This window comes from Rhipicephalus microplus, chromosome 4, assembly GCF_043290135.1.
Source record: "Rhipicephalus microplus isolate Deutch F79 chromosome 4, USDA_Rmic, whole genome shotgun sequence".
Lineage (NCBI taxonomy): Eukaryota > Metazoa > Arthropoda > Arachnida > Ixodida > Ixodidae > Rhipicephalus > Rhipicephalus microplus.
In genome coordinates, this window is record NC_134703.1 from 50198257 (window position 1) to 50213937 (window position 15681).

General features: G+C 46.7%; 1 protein-coding gene and 1 long non-coding RNA gene across 3 annotated transcripts in view; one reads left to right on the forward strand and one right to left on the reverse strand.

Annotated features, from left to right (window-relative positions):
• Window positions 1-15681, reverse strand: part of LOC142814265 (cell adhesion molecule 3-like) — a 195886-nt gene that overhangs the window by 53339 nt on the left and 126866 nt on the right. The gene's annotated exons all lie outside the window — the stretch shown is intronic.
• Window positions 6665-9770, forward strand: LOC142813906 (uncharacterized). The gene is made up of 3 exons (XR_012894728.1): window positions 6665-7642; window positions 7698-7811; window positions 8106-9770. It is a non-coding gene; the product is annotated as an uncharacterized LOC142813906 (long non-coding RNA).

A 15681-nucleotide genomic window follows, 5' to 3' on the forward strand; every position in this document is an offset into this window, starting at 1 on the left:
AGGGGTCGTTGCACCGCCCAGAGTCTACCTCTTCTTTGTCGCTCTAGGCCGTGTTATTGCAATTTGTAGTTTGCATGTTTTACCGAGATTCCGCTAGAACGTTATCAAGCAAAGAAACTGTGAAACTGGAGAACTTCGACTATTCAGGTGCAGTTAACGGAGGACTGCGCTTCCTGTGAGAGAGAAGATATGTCATATCCAGAGTACGTATAGTTCGAGGGATGCAAATGTTGCCCGTAAGTTGAGCCTTCGCCATCTCAAACGTATCAATGTTCCGCCATGCAAACAGCACCTGTTATCCTCGTTGAAGTTTAGGTTTCTCTCGTATGTTCCTAGTACACTCTGCGTTCGACATATTTGGCAATTACGGCGTTCGATTTCGATTTACGTGTCTGCTTTGATGTTGGATTGTTCAGTTTCGGCACATTTTCGCCGACATCACACTCGTAAAAGGCGCGGCTGCTTCCTAATAATTTGAATGACTTGTTGCAGTTGGTTGCCACGTTTGCGTTGAACAATATGAAAGACAAAACGATACAAAACGTATGTATACTTTTTCCAAAAGAGAAGGTTATTTGGGTAAAATAAGAATGTTCCGCTATAGTATATATTCGTCTGCTTAATATTTAAAAGGGTGATAGTAAAGAAGGAGAAAAAAAGTACTGTGAGAACGGTTGCATTACCATATGTACACAATAATAAAAAAGTAAAACGCTGGCCTCGTAATAGGGTGATTATCGGACTGAGTATCGTCAGATAATGTAAATATAAAAAATTATAAACGAAGAATGAAGCACTTGTGTACGCAACACACACTTTCTTGATCTCTCAACAAGCTCTGATGCTAAAGCACAAGTCTCAAGTTTTCCGTATGCAGACAAGCAAATGAATCACGTAGCAGTGCCAAAAAAGAAAGCAAGGCGGCCAGTGCGTTGACTACAGGTACGCGTATTTCTATTTACATGTACACTTCGACAACATCATGCGGGCGCGTATCATCACGTTGATTGGGTGCGTGATGAACACTCGTGTAGGCTGTGCGTGCATGAGGTGGTCGTGCTTGCGTGCATCTGTGCATCCCCGTTCGCATGAGGAACAGGTCATTCCCGCGATACCGAAGCTCGCCGAGGAAATAATACTTCAGCATTCGTCATCGCTCAATCGAAAACCTCGGAAGATACGCAACGAGGACGCACTAACGAGCTCGTGATTACTTTCCGATGCTATATCCATCCATCTATTCACAAGCGTGCCCGGGGAAACTACTTTAGTTCTCCCTTATCTCTGTTGTTTTTCTACGCACATCGAATGTTTTTTTCCGATGATTCCATCGTAAAGAGAAATGTTTGGGGCATTGCTTTCCTAGTTTCAGGATTTCTCCAGCAAATCATAGAACTTATTGTTGATGAAGAGTAGCACTGATTCCGCCTGAACTTCAACCTCAACTAGGGACAATCACTGAACAGCGTCCAAAAATAATCCGGTTTAACGAACGGTCTGCAGAGCCTGCTATAGCAATCGACACTACATAAGCTTATTCACTCAGTGCCAGGTGGAACGAATAAGAAAACGTGGATACTTTTCGTATTACGCGACGTGGCCAGGTAAGCTATGTCAGCACGTCTGTTGCGACCAACTGAAAGCAAGTCGTCATTTTCCAGTACAGTAGTGCTCCTGCGAGGCAATGCAGTGACCGTCATTATTAATTTTGAACCTCTTTGGTAGAATGTTGCTAATACACGACACCTTAGGCCACAGAATCCTTTCATTTTCAAAGCTCTTAGGCGCCCGTTCATTACCGAGGTTTGCGGAGACATTACCCAGCACCACACAAAAACGTTTCGGCGATGGACTCTGGGACGTTACGCCGACTCTAAACTAACATATACATAAACATCCGCAGATTGCATACACACTACCCCGCAGCATACACAGTCCATGGTGTGGAAACATACCGACGCTCTACCACATGACGTGGGATTGTACGGCACAATACGAAAAACAGGAGGGGGACAACTGCAGAGAGATGTGGGAGGCAATGCTGTCCAGCCCCGTCCTTGAGAACCAGCGGAGGCTAGTCATGAGGGCTGAAATGATGGCGAGAGACAGCGGTGCATTGGAATAGGAGCCCCACTACGCGACGTTGCCTTGTTTTAGCGGCAACGCAGTCTTTAACGCAAATAAAGTTTTGTTCTTCATGCGTCGAGCGCAGCTGTTGTCCTCGTAGCTGGCACAACGAACGAGGAAGAAAAAAATTGGCAGCATATCCACGGAGTGAATGATAAAGAGTGGAGCGAAGCATTCGTCCGTCCATTCGTTCTTGCTTCCGTCCGTCCATGCGTCCGTCTGTGTGACCGTCCATGCATCCATCCACCCGCCCGTGCGTGTGTCTGTTCGTGCGCCCGTCCCTGCGTTCGTCGATGCATCCGCCCCTGCGTCCGTCCATGCGTCCATACATGCACCTGTCTGTGTGTCCGTTCGTCCATCTATTCAACACTCCAAGTACCACCATCTTGCATCTTTTCATCATATATTCCCCATATAGAAGCACCACCATTCAGCGGACATTCCAAGGACTAAACGAGAGGTGGCACACGCACACTTTCTTACGGCTTGCGCTTCGGGTCTACTTCCCACCTTTAACCACCTCGAGTTCATGGTATATACTAGTTCACTGTATTCATGGCACTGCGGCCCAACGCTCGCTGATCCTTTCTAAAACCAAGGAGGTTACGCCCAGCGAGTATAACGAAGCAACCGTTTCCTATCAGATAGTGCTCAATGTACATGCCAATGGCTGCTAATGGGAAATGAGAGACAGGAGAATTCGGCTTCTACTTTCTTACGGCTCGCGTTTCGTATCTACTTCCCACCTTTGACCACCTCGAGTTCATTCATGGTATATCCTAGTTCACTGTATTCATGGCACTGCGGCCCAACGCTCGCTAATCCTTTCTAAAACCAAGGAGGTTACGCCCAGCGAGTATAACGAAGCAACCGTTTCCTATCAGATAGTGCTCAATGTACATGCCAATGGCTGCTAATGGGAAATGAGAGACAGGAGAATTCGGCTTCTACTTTCTTACGGCTCGCGTTTCGTATCTACTTTCCACCTTTGACCACCTCGAGTTCATTCATGGTATATCCTAGTTCATTGTATTCATGGCACTGCGGCTCAACGCTCGCTAAACCTTTCTAAAACTAAGGAGGTTACATCCAGCGAGTATAACGTAGCAAACTTTTCTTGTAAGATTGTGCTCAATGTACATGCCAACGGCTGCTTATGGGGATCCCAGCGTGCGCGTTAACTAAAAGCCGAATGCTCCTGTCTCTCATTCCACATTAGCAGCCATAGGCATGTACATTGAGCACTATTTTTTATTGTTCAACACGTACAGAAGAACGCAGGAACGGACGCAGGGACGGACGCACGAACAGACGCACGCGCGGACGGGTGGACGGACGCATGAACGGTCACACAGACGGACGCATGGACGGACGGACGGAAGCAAGAACGAACGGACGGACGAATGCTTCGCCCTACTCTCCATCATTCACTCCGTGGATATACTGCTAATTGTTTTACGTCTTTTCAGATTTTACGGTTTGAAAACGTATATCTTTCTGTGATTTGAGACAACCTGAAACGCTACAATGTGAGGGTTTGCGCTAGTTGGTATACTGTATACTCAATAATACTGAGCGCAAAATCTGTCAGGTGAAAAAAGCACCAGTTTAGTATTGTTGAGCTAAAAATTCCCAAGCATTTCCCCGAGGGTGAACATGGTTAAGTGCGAATGCACGGGGTGATGCTATGAGGGGTATTTATTAATTCGCACTATTATATTTATTAATCACACTATGGTGCCTTTATGGTGTAATGGTTCCTGGGAATCGCAATTTGATCACACGGGGGAGTTTACGTTAACTCACTGGCGAATGCCAACGGATTTTAACTTTACTCCCACTCATAGCATCACCCCGTGCATTCGCACTTAACCATGTTCACCCTCGGGGAAATGCTTGGGAGTTTTATTACTGATGATGATGATTAAAGTGTAATTAATGAATTTAAGTGTTGTTTGTCATGAAGCATTTGTACACAGATACATTATATACGAAGTATTATTTATTTACACTTCACGACGCGTCCGGACGAGCAAAGTGCAGGGCTCGCACCTTCTCCCGCGCGGCACGTTCACTGGCTGGAACGGCTTCGGGAACATCCACTCGCCGTTGACGATTGCGAGCGGCGTCTTGACGCCGGCCTTCATCGCCCTTCTCCGCCTGACGCGTTGTCGTTCCGCTACTTGGGCCGCGTTGGCGGCTCGGTGCTGACGCCTCATCTCGGCCTCGCGAGCGCGCAGTTCACCATCCGCTGCAGGCTTCGCCCGCTTGTCCTCGGCCTCGCGAGCGCGAAGTTCGGCATCCTCTGCACGCTTCGCCCGCTTGTCCTCGGCCTCGCGAGCGCGCAGTTCGGCATCCGCTGCACGCTTCGCCCGCTTGCACTCGACCTCGCGAGCACGCAGTTCGGCATCCGCTGCACGCTTCGCCCGCTTACGTTCGGTCTCACGAGCCCTTCGCAGCGCCGCCTTGTCTTCCAACGTCGGCGAAACCACCGCGGTACCGTCACCTCCAACGACGGGTGCAGTGCTGGCATTCGGTTGTACTGCTTTCGTTGTTGACGGTAGCGTTGCCTCCGGGACATCCATCGCACGACCCGCTCTCGACGGGAGACTGAGAGAGAAGGCGGGCGCGCGAGAGAGAGGGGTGCGCGCGCAGCTGCAGCGAGCGAGGAGAGCGGAGAAGCCAGCGAAGGGGGAGGGGGTATAAGGCGCGTTACCATAGAGAAAGGAAAATACAAGAGAGGACACTCAGCGAAACCTGGCCTCAGGAAGTGCGTCACGACTACGTAACGAACTAGTGCTCTCACCAAACGTCAGAGGACGCAAGCGCAAAAAAAAAACAGTTATAATCACTGCAACAGAATTGTTTTCACAAAATAACAATTATACGCCCAAATTTGGTATGTTCTTTATACATAGAAACAATTTATTCAACACACCTTACGCGATTATTTTTCTTCAGCCGTACTGTCATAAACACCATCCACCCAGCGACAAGCCCATGCATGACTGACAGCGAGAAGCTTTTGTCGCTTTCGTCCCGTGCTTTCGTCAATGTCGGCTGCGTCGGCGTATTCGTGCGTGAGATAACAGGTGAGGCACGTTTTCAAGCGAAGCTTGTTGAATGACATGTTGTTGGGCTTGTTGGGTCATTTTTTCAGAAAACGGTTACACCTGCGCGAATAAGACACCATGCAACAAACATAGAAAGATGCACACACACACGTTGCGCTTCGTGTGTGCGAGTTTGTTTCTTACGTGGCGTCACATTCACGCAGTTGTAACCTTTTTCTGAAGCTTGTAAGAACGGGGAGGTTCGCTAAAAAAGTTTGTGGCTCTATGCGGCGGCTAGACGGGAACATTGTGCAACGTATGCAGTATAGCAAAAACGGCACGGCGTCAAGCCGAGACGACGCGTGCTGCGTCTGCCACGGACGCGAGCGTCTGTGCGCTGAGCATAGCCGGGCAGCTGCCCCGCCGCGGTGGTCTAGTGGCTAAGGTACTCGGCTGCTAACCCGCAGGTCGCGGGTTCAAATCCCGGCTGCGGCGGCTGCATTTCCGATGGTGGCGGAAATGTTGTAGGCCCGTGTGCTCAGATTTGGGTGCACGTTAAAGAACCCCAGGTGGTCAAAATTTCCGGAGCCCTCCACTACGGCGTCTCTCATAATCATATGGTGGTTTTGGGACGTTAAACCCCACATATCAATCAATCAATTAGCCGGGCAGCTAGGCCATATGCTCGGTGGCTCGGTGCAAAATATTGAGAAGCATTCGCTGGGTCTCGCATGCTTCACGACGCGTTTCCCGAAGGCTCGGAACACGAATAATTCTTGGTGTGCCGGAGGCAAATCTGGAATAGCCAAGTGGCCATCATCTTCGTTTCTTCGCTAGCCTTGTGCCACTAGTGCAAGCTGCTCACAAATTTTTTTGACGTTTCCAATATAATTTTACCGCACAAATTTCAACTACGATTTTTCTTCCCAATGTACTACTGATACTGCGTACGTACGAAGGTGTTCTAAAGTTCCCAGGCCGCGATACCATTGCATTACAAGAAATAGCGGCCTGGAAACTTCTGAAGATCTTTGTATGTGGTCTTGACGTATATCTTTGTAAGTCAGAGTTTTATGGGTCAGAGATGTATCACTGGTTTTGTATTGTGCATCGGTTAGCTAATCATTCAAAGGGGTTTGTTGGTACACTTATGACGTGCACATTACTTTTTCGTAATTTGACAGCGAAGTATCCACTTACTAACATTTTCAGACCGCGCTGATGCCATGCCGTCCGGCGGTCCCAGCTACGGCAGCTACTGCTGTGTATCGTGGTGCTTCAACAATGGCAGAATCCACAAGAAGCCTGGGACGAGTTTCTTCCGCATACCGCGGGACGGCAGGTGTATTAAATCTTTTGTATGGTTCGCATGTCTGTAGGCTTACTGTTCGTACTTGCTCAGTGAGGGTAACAATAAAAATCACTATTCAAGCACTTCCCCTTTCAGCTGATAGTTCATTGCCAATGCTGGATGAAAGCGTGGATGCAGTATGCTGGACGCGATGATCTCCTGAGTAAGCTGGCCAGCTTATTGTACGCAACGTACAGGGTTTGTAGCGACCATTTTACTGCTCAAAGTTTCATGGACCCTGGGCACACAAGGCTTATAAGAATGGCTGTTCCCAGTGTGCAACCAGCTGCACCATGTAAGTGATTGACTGAAACTGAAATATGTGCAATAGCAGCCACTTGTATTGAATCAGTGGCGACAGTTAACCGCGAAGATCTTTGTAGCCGATGGAGAAACCTTACTATAGAAGTAACACTTTGAAAGTCTTAAATTTTGTGAATTGTGGGCTATTACCTTCCTAACAGCAGCTTTACATTTCTGTCGTTTTTTGATGCTCTTGACCTGCGCAACTTGTTTTGAAAGACTTTAAAGGGCTATTTCACGTTATCTTCAAGCCTGAGTGCACATGTACATATACCTTTCATCGGTGAAAGCTGGCACTGTTGATAATTCCAAAAATCACAAATTACTTGTTTTCTAGTTGGTACCTTCTCTTTTCTTCCACCTTTGACCAATTTATGCGTTTGAAAGAGCTGCTTAAGTTTCCCCATGCTACAAGCTTTGTTACTTGTACCAACTGCACATATATGCAGGTTCTCTGAGCGTCGCTTCAAGTAATGACTGTGACATGGCTGCAGAAGCTGCACTGCAAGGTGCGGATGAGCTTCAGTTTGTGTTATTGTAAGCCTCTTACTGACACATTGTCGTAATTTCATTTCTTCAGGATCTGCGGTAGAGGCTTCAAAAAGCGGCTCCCACACATTGAGGTGCCCCGATGAGCAGGGTGCGCTCAGTGTCGCGATTTCTTTTTTTTTTCCCAAATTGACTGTTGACCAAACCTCTGCAGGTGGCAGCTTCCTTGTAGCTGGTGAAATAATTTTTGCTGACTTCGTCTTGCCGGAGAGAACCTTAACCAGTCGTTCAGCTGTCACAAAAGGAACTTGTGTGACCGGTAAGTTGTATGTTCACTTCAACACCAGAGTGGATTGATATAGAGACTTCCGCAGGCCGCTCGCAAGATTGTTCTGACAGCACTGTCCGAGGCACTGAACAAGCTTCACAAGACCCTCCAGAAGACGTCTCCGCCAACAGCTCCACGCCTGTGTGCCCTAGAGAAAATGGTGACTATGCTTTTATTGCAGCTGTTTTTAATGTGCTATTTTATGTTTAGGACATTATGAGGAAACCATCCTCAAAAGGACACTACGTGTTCACTTACAAAATGTAAGGGTGGGCTCTCAGTCATTTTCATTTTTTCGTGCATTGTCAGCATTGTGAATGGTTTGTTTTTAGGTAGTGGAATCGAAAACTTTGCACCACACAAAGTTGTGCACCTTGAGTCTGAAAGAGCGAGGAAAGTCCTCGTATGGGATTAGTTGTTCTTCGCTTTTACATCCATTTTTTGTTTATTGCAGTGCGTTCCTGTGTGCCAGCGACAATGTATCCATCAATGAAGTACAAGCAAGCCATTAAACATCTGCAAGCCAAAGTAGCAGCACAGCGGACCCACCAGTATTTCACAATGCTCAAAGCATACCACGTCCCCAGCAAATTTTTTGGAAATCTCACTGTGCCATCAGAAGCAGCTTTCGCATACGTACAACAACTTGAATCTCACTTTCTTACCATGATTGACGCCACTGCACATCACCTGAAAGTGTGCGATGTTATGTATTACCATCTGTCAAGTGTTGGCGATTTTCATTTCTGCTCTGCTGGGTGTCGCGCGAAGTTTCTGAAAATGTTTGGCCGGGTTCGTTTATGTTGGCATGTGCGTTTTGTGAACCGCAACTTAGATAGGGTTAGGTTCCAGTCTTCAATCTCAGGCATACAGCTTGACAAGTTCAAAGGTTAGCAATTAGCGGCGGGTATTCGAGTTGAGCCGAATCCTGCAATAGCTTTGTTATGTTATTACTTCGTTACAACAGACTTCATTATGGTCTTATATGCTTGTATTCAGTTCAACTGGACTAACCACTCCTTCGTTGCATACATTGTTTTGGTTACCCGCTATGAGGAGTAGGGACACTGTGTATTCGCTCGAAGTGATTTGCATAACCTTAAAAAAGAATGCTGGGTATCCTGTCTGTATTTTTGTAGCAAATGCGGGCGAACTGTACACTTTACTGTGGGTCGCTTGGTCACTGTGTATGCTTTATCTCGCCAGCTCAAGTAATATATTGATAACAAAACCGCTTGTTGAAATGTCTTCGAGCGGGTAAGGAACACAGTATGAAGTGGGCACGGTTCACGTTATCACGCTTTGCGTATTTTAGCTTCTCATCAACCTTTTCATCTTGCCCATCAAAATTTTCAAAAGAATACCCAAACTTGTAGCGTTTGATGGGGCTGCGGATGCTGCCATTTTATTTTTATATAGCTTGTGAGTGATAACGTACGATGTAGAGCCTTTGTGAAAAATAATGAGCCAAAGTGGTTTCCCTCTGCCATTGATTAGCCTGGTAATACCGCTCTCGTAGCACCAATTAAGGTCCACAATTCTGGATAAGTGATGACTACAATCTATTTTAGCTCGCAAGCGTCACAGCAACACCCAGATGCAAATCACTTGGGATCCTAAGTTTTTGATGAATGCGATGCATAAGAAGAGCCACAAGACCGGCCAGTGTTGTAGCATAAAGTTTGTCTTTCACGTAGTGAGCAAGCTGCAAAGCCCTACCTTTCTGAGGACAAGCAGGCATCAAGTCTGCTTTTTTTAATTTTGGGCTAGCTGTTCTTAAGCACAGCCAGCACACTGTACCTTTGCCTTTCTACTATATTGTGTCGTGTGGTTTCTGTGCGCTCTTTTTTTCTATGCATTATTTCGATTAGCCCCAGGCGTGATTCGCGACTTCATTGCTGTGTATATGTCACTTCTTCCTTCTTCATCAGCATTGTGCGCTGTGTTTTTGCCATAGATCCTTACTTACCCACTGGCCCGGTGTGTCATACTTCACCAGCTTCTCGGCTTCTGCCAACTCTAGCGATGTGTGCGTTGCCTGTGTTCTCTCTGTATTTGTTACAATATTTGTTACAATTTATTTGTAAGGCGAGATACATTTGTTGTCTACCTCGGTCATATTGTGCTTTTTATATTCTCAGATTCTACCTTGACTTTGAATAAAACATTGCGGATACTCTGTCTCTTTGACTGATATATACATTGATCACTTGTTCAAATAAAAAACACAAGCGCGATGAATTCAACCGTAGTGATATATCATTACCTGCATCTCTTTTTATTATAACTTAATCGAAATAAAAATTACGTCACGACCAATTCGCACGAACTACTGAACAAAACAAAACAGGGAATTGCTAAATCAAAACGACCTACAGAAACTATCCAATTGGGCGATGAAAAGTGGTCTAAAATCATGAACTTTCGTCATAGCCAAACGTCGGTTACGCAAAGTAATTCAAAATTTGCGCCAGTGAAACCGGAACAGGAAGCGCACGCCACTTGCTCTCACCAACCACGAGGTGTGCTAGGGTCGATTGAGCCGCTGGGGTCTACGGGAGTGTCCACTCTTAACCTTTTTTTTTAATTTCTCTATGGCGTTACTGACACCGATATCAGCGTCGCGTCCGTGGCTTATTCGGTAGAGCGTCGCGCTGCGGCCCGCCAAGTCCTCTTTCTTTTAAAGATAGAGAGAAGACTGCGGACGCCGCCGACGGCGGTGGATGGTTTGGGGTCACTTATAAAGTGTATTCACACTTAAAAGAGAGTTCCTCGATTGTTGATGCAATGAAACTGGTACTGGTTGTTTGTCACCACTAACATTTATTTCCTGGCTCACCGGAGTACTTTGACCACGAGATGGCCGACGCAAGACATCTGACTACGGAGAGGGACCGAGAGAGAGGATGAGCAATACGGAAGTTGCTATCGCTGCAAAGACGGGGCGGTGCTAGCTTAGCAGGGTGAGAGGAGTGCGACAAGCAGCAATTTAATAGGCACAAAGGCCAGCGACCAGGGCAGATGCGCGCAACGTTTGTGGAGCCGACGGGCGACAGCTGCGGGTCACGCTGGTTGAGTCTCGTGCTGTGCATAATACATTACCGGGGACACTAACGAACCCGCTGGAGCAGGGGCAGGCTTATAGGAAATTATGCAGGCGATGGCTGTAATATGCTCGAAGATTTGCAGCAGCGTTGGTATGTGTGTATGTGACGCTCTCCCGATGGCACGCCACGGACGCGGCTGCCAACGTGGAGTTGCTGTGGCGCGGAGGGCGAGTGCCGGTGAACCCTTTGCCGTGTCACTAAGCAGAGCGCGCATTAACAAATTGGCTCGAAGAGAGTGCATTTCGCGTTCCCCCTCCCCTGTCCTCGCCCTTGCCTGATTGTCAGTGCCACTTCCAAGAGGGCTATGTGTTTTGGGAAGTTCACGTCCCCATAGTGTAGTGTAGTGCCGGGGTTAGCAAGGTTGGGCACGCTGTGTGGGGATTCTCAAAGCACAGTCATTTCTCCCGGGAATAAAGCACGGTGCCGAAATCAAGTTCACTGCCTATTAAATTCACATTAGAGCGTAAAGACACCTCAGATGGGTGACGGTTTTTTTACTTTTTTTGCGTTATAGGCACACCAGCCTTTTTGTTCAGGATTATGTGTGAAGAAGGCAGGGCGTAGCGAGTCAAATTAGTTAAAAGCTATGGAGTGAGCGTTACTAAAGTGGTTTGAAGTTTACTCATAATATAAAACATACATCATTGATTTATCAAATGGTTGAATGGGAAGGGGTGATGAAAAGGCAACTGAACAGAACTCACACCCTAGTCTTGGCCACAATAATGCACAACACTCAGTAAATACGCGTACATACATGTCGGACATACATATGCAAAAGATGAATGCATAAATACAATACGCTGTGAAAATGCAGTAATTTCGTCAGTTTGAAGCATAAATACACAAATTCAGTACAGTGGAAATACAATAGGTTCAGTTATACAGCAACAAAATAAAAAGAGCGCGAAGAAGTAATATTTGAACACTCGTAGAAACACTGTACAGACAAAAAAACATTCAAAATTAAAAACCGCTCTTATGAACATGATTGAAACAAGCGAAAATTTGCGAATAAGTGAGCTTGACTGTGTGTGGCTTGAAAGAATTGAGACATGTGTATTACGGTAAAGTACACGAGATACGCAAATTTTATACTCAAAATAGAAAGAAAAAAGTTAGACGCACCAAGCTTGAAGCGGCAGTAGATGATCATGTATCTTTATTTTTAAGATTGCTGATGATTGACTTGCGTTGAATATGCCAATGGTCATGCTGTTTCAATTTAAAAACAAAGCAATTGGATGTGCTAGCTTTTGTCTTATCTATACCAGATTGGTTTGAGCCTCAATTGAAACTTTCTGAATATTTCTGGAAGTATAGGAAGAAAAATAAAATATGCTCACCTGAGCATGCGCTGTTATATATATATACTATATCTATACGCAACGCATTCCTTTACTGTATGCAAGAATAGCTTTCTGCATTTGATTTACGAAAACGACTTTTCTCCTATGTTTTGGTGACTTCATTATTATTCTATAAGCAACAAGAAAAAGAGAGAGAAACGAGAAAAAAGGAAGGCAGGGAGGTTAACCAGATGCTAGTATCCGGTATGCTACCCTACACTGGGGTTGGGGAATAGGGGGTTGAAAGAGAAAGAAAACAGGTACAAATAAGGGTGGTTATTCCGCTATATGAGATGAATCGCGCATAGCTTTAGCATGAGCGCGAGTGATTTTTCTCATAAAGCATAAACTGAATATACTTTTCAACATCAAAGTGATATAGAATCACTTCAATGCAAACTTATACCTAACAGAACAATAAACGCGCTAGCTTGAAAACGAACAAAGCAAGTATATTTGTTGGATTATAAAATGAGTGTTCATTGGCGGCAAAATGTTTCCAGCGATGACAAACCATTCCCAAAGCACACCTAGAATTTATTTGGCCAGAATGAAATTAAGTACTGTCGTTCTAAAAAATCACATTTATTCCACTATATATTGTTCTTCTTGAAAGAAGTTTAAATAGAATAAATATAACTTTGGTGGAGGAGTGTAAAGGTAGTTCTCATTGAAGGAAGGAAGGAAGAGGGGAAGGCAAAAAGTTTAACCAGACCAGCGTCCGGTTTGCTAATATACACTGCCGAAAGGAGAAAGAGAGATAAAAAAAATACAGATAGTAAGAAGGGTGCATAAAAACAACAACACTGAAATGCAAAAAAGCAAAGGTGTGCACCTAATCTTTCGGCTTATATTATTTTGTCATATACTTATTTCGATATTAAAAATGGATAAAAAACTTCCCCACCAAACCAAGCACGACGTTGTTTAGATGAACATTAATACCAGTCTCACGTAACCCGATGCACACACGCACGCTTCACGCTTCTTTCATACACGCACACCCACACGTCGTATATATATATATATATATACATATATACATACATATATATATATATATATATATATATATATATATATATATATATATATATATATATATATATATATATATATATATATTTATATATATATATATATATATATATATATATATTGCCACGCTCCATTTCCCAAGTTTTTGTTATCATCCCAAAACACCACACGATTCTCAGCGCAAACCGCGCCTGCAGTTTTCCAGAAGGTTCCGCACTGTAGTAGATCATTTCGATAAGATCACGCCCACTGTGCGAACGGTACAGATTGTTCTGGAACCTACGCCACCGCCAGCGATAACGCTAGAACATTCGACGGCAGGAGTATAAATGCCGACGCGCTTCGCCGCTTGTCAGTTGTTGATCGAAGGCCGACGCTCCGTTCGCCGCTATCAGTCCGAGACTGCTATCTGTGCAAAACTGCTGCTGTAATTAGACTTTCCGTTTACCGGGCACAGGTTCGCCCAAATAAACAGTTAAATCCCAACACGAAGTCTCCTGTCTTCGGCCACACCACGACCCCGTGACATCTGGTGGAGATGCTGCTTCGTCCATTGTTAGGTTTGGCCTGGGGATTCATCTCTCAATCCCTTCGGCGCCCAGTCTTACCGACGCTGTCAAGTATTTGAGTGATTATTCCAGACCAGGCGGCGGGCAGAGGCGAGTTCACGTCCTTCAAAAGCGGACCTTTTGTCGTCGCTTCAAGCAGAAGCGGTGACTAATGGACTCGGCGACTCATCGGGCGACGGCAAAGCTGTCGTGGCCGGCGCCGGAGCTGACAGAGGAGCGGTGCTCCCTTTTGGTCCCCAATCACCAAGCCGACCGGCCGACTGCCTATGCTCGTCAGGCACTGTACGTGCTAGCCGGAGGACCAAGACGTCGTGTCGCCAAGACGCCATTAGCCGTTCGAGAGAGTCCAACAAAGACGGCGTCTTTCTGAAAGAGACCGCGACGGACAGCGCACGCAGATCGCCCCGCTAATTGGGCGAGCTGTGCAGTGGGCCTTTTGAAGTATGCGGCCAGGATCGTGGGAACGCTCGTCTAACGGCACACCCACGACGAGGACCAGCCCTGCTGGCGCCACCACCGTGCAGTGTTCACGGGGACCTTGTATGCTCGCCTCCCTCACCTGTGTGTGCGTGATTGGTGTTCGACTCTGAGAGGAGGAGCCCGACAGGGCATAAAACGACGCGGAGAGTGCTGGACATTGCGCTCTCTGAACCTGGCTCTGAACTATGTAGTGTTCAACCACCACGCTCGTGGTTTGTTAAACCACTATCCCCTTCTTTTCTGTAAATAAGTGTAAATAATGTCATAAACCTCTGTTATGTTTCTCGTATCCTCTTGTCGGCGTTCAGTTCCTCCATCCGGATGCCACGACCGGCAACATCTTCCTTCCCATCTCTTACACCATGTACCGGACGCCCCCGTCAAGCCGTGAACCCAGCCCACGTCGCGGAGAAGACACCGACGCCAACCAGGAGCAGCGAACAAGCCGCCGACAGCAAGGGCTACCACCGGAGTACGGGCTTCTACAAGACAAGGCGCGGAAGACCAAGGCCATGACCGCGATTTCAGCGACAATGACAACCGCAGCGTCCCAGCCCACGATGGTCATGCACCAACCCAGGGAACCACCAATTTTCCATGGGTCATCGTTCGAAGACCCAGAGTCCTGGCTAGAAACATACGACCGTGTGGCCACCCTCAACCATTGGGACCATGACGAAAAGCTGCGTGGTGTGTTCTTCTATTTGGAAGACAACGCAAGGACCTGGCTCGAAAATCGGGAGTCCACGCTCCGAACGTGGGATGTTTTCTGCGGCGCATTCCTGCAAACGTTCGCGAGCGTCGCTCGCAAAGAGAGGGCCGCTGCTTTATTAGAGACCCGGGTTCAGCTACAAAATGAAAATGTCGCCATTTTCACAGAAGAAATGACCCGACTATTCCGTCACGCTAACCCAGACATGCCTGAGGAGAAAAAAGTTCGTTTCCTCATGCGAGGGGTCAAACAGGAGCTCTTCGCGGGACAGATGAGAAACCCACCGAAAACCGTCCAAGAATTTGTAGCCGAAGCGACCACTATCGAAAAGATCCTGGACATGCGCACCAGACAATATAATCGTCGCCTGACTGCAGACTGCGCTGCTGCTCAAGCCAGTAACTCCTGGGGCACGTTATCAGCAAGTCTGGAGTTCGTCCCGATCCACGGAAAACAGCCGCCATCGCCGACTTCCCGCCGCCCACTGACAAGAAAGCCGTGCGCCGATTTCTGGGCCTGTGCGCCTATTATAGGCGGTTCGTGAAAAACTTCGCCCGCATCGCCGATCCTCTCTCTAACCTTACCAAGGCCGCCATGGAGTTCAACTGGGAAACATCACAGTAACACGCTTTCCAGGAGCTTAAACATCGCCTCCAGACGCCTCCGTTACTTGCCCATTTCGACGAATTCGCCGAGACAGAAATACATACTGACGCAAGCAGCGTAGGTCTTGGCGCCGTTCTTGTAGAGAGGGCTGACGGACGTGAAAGGGTTA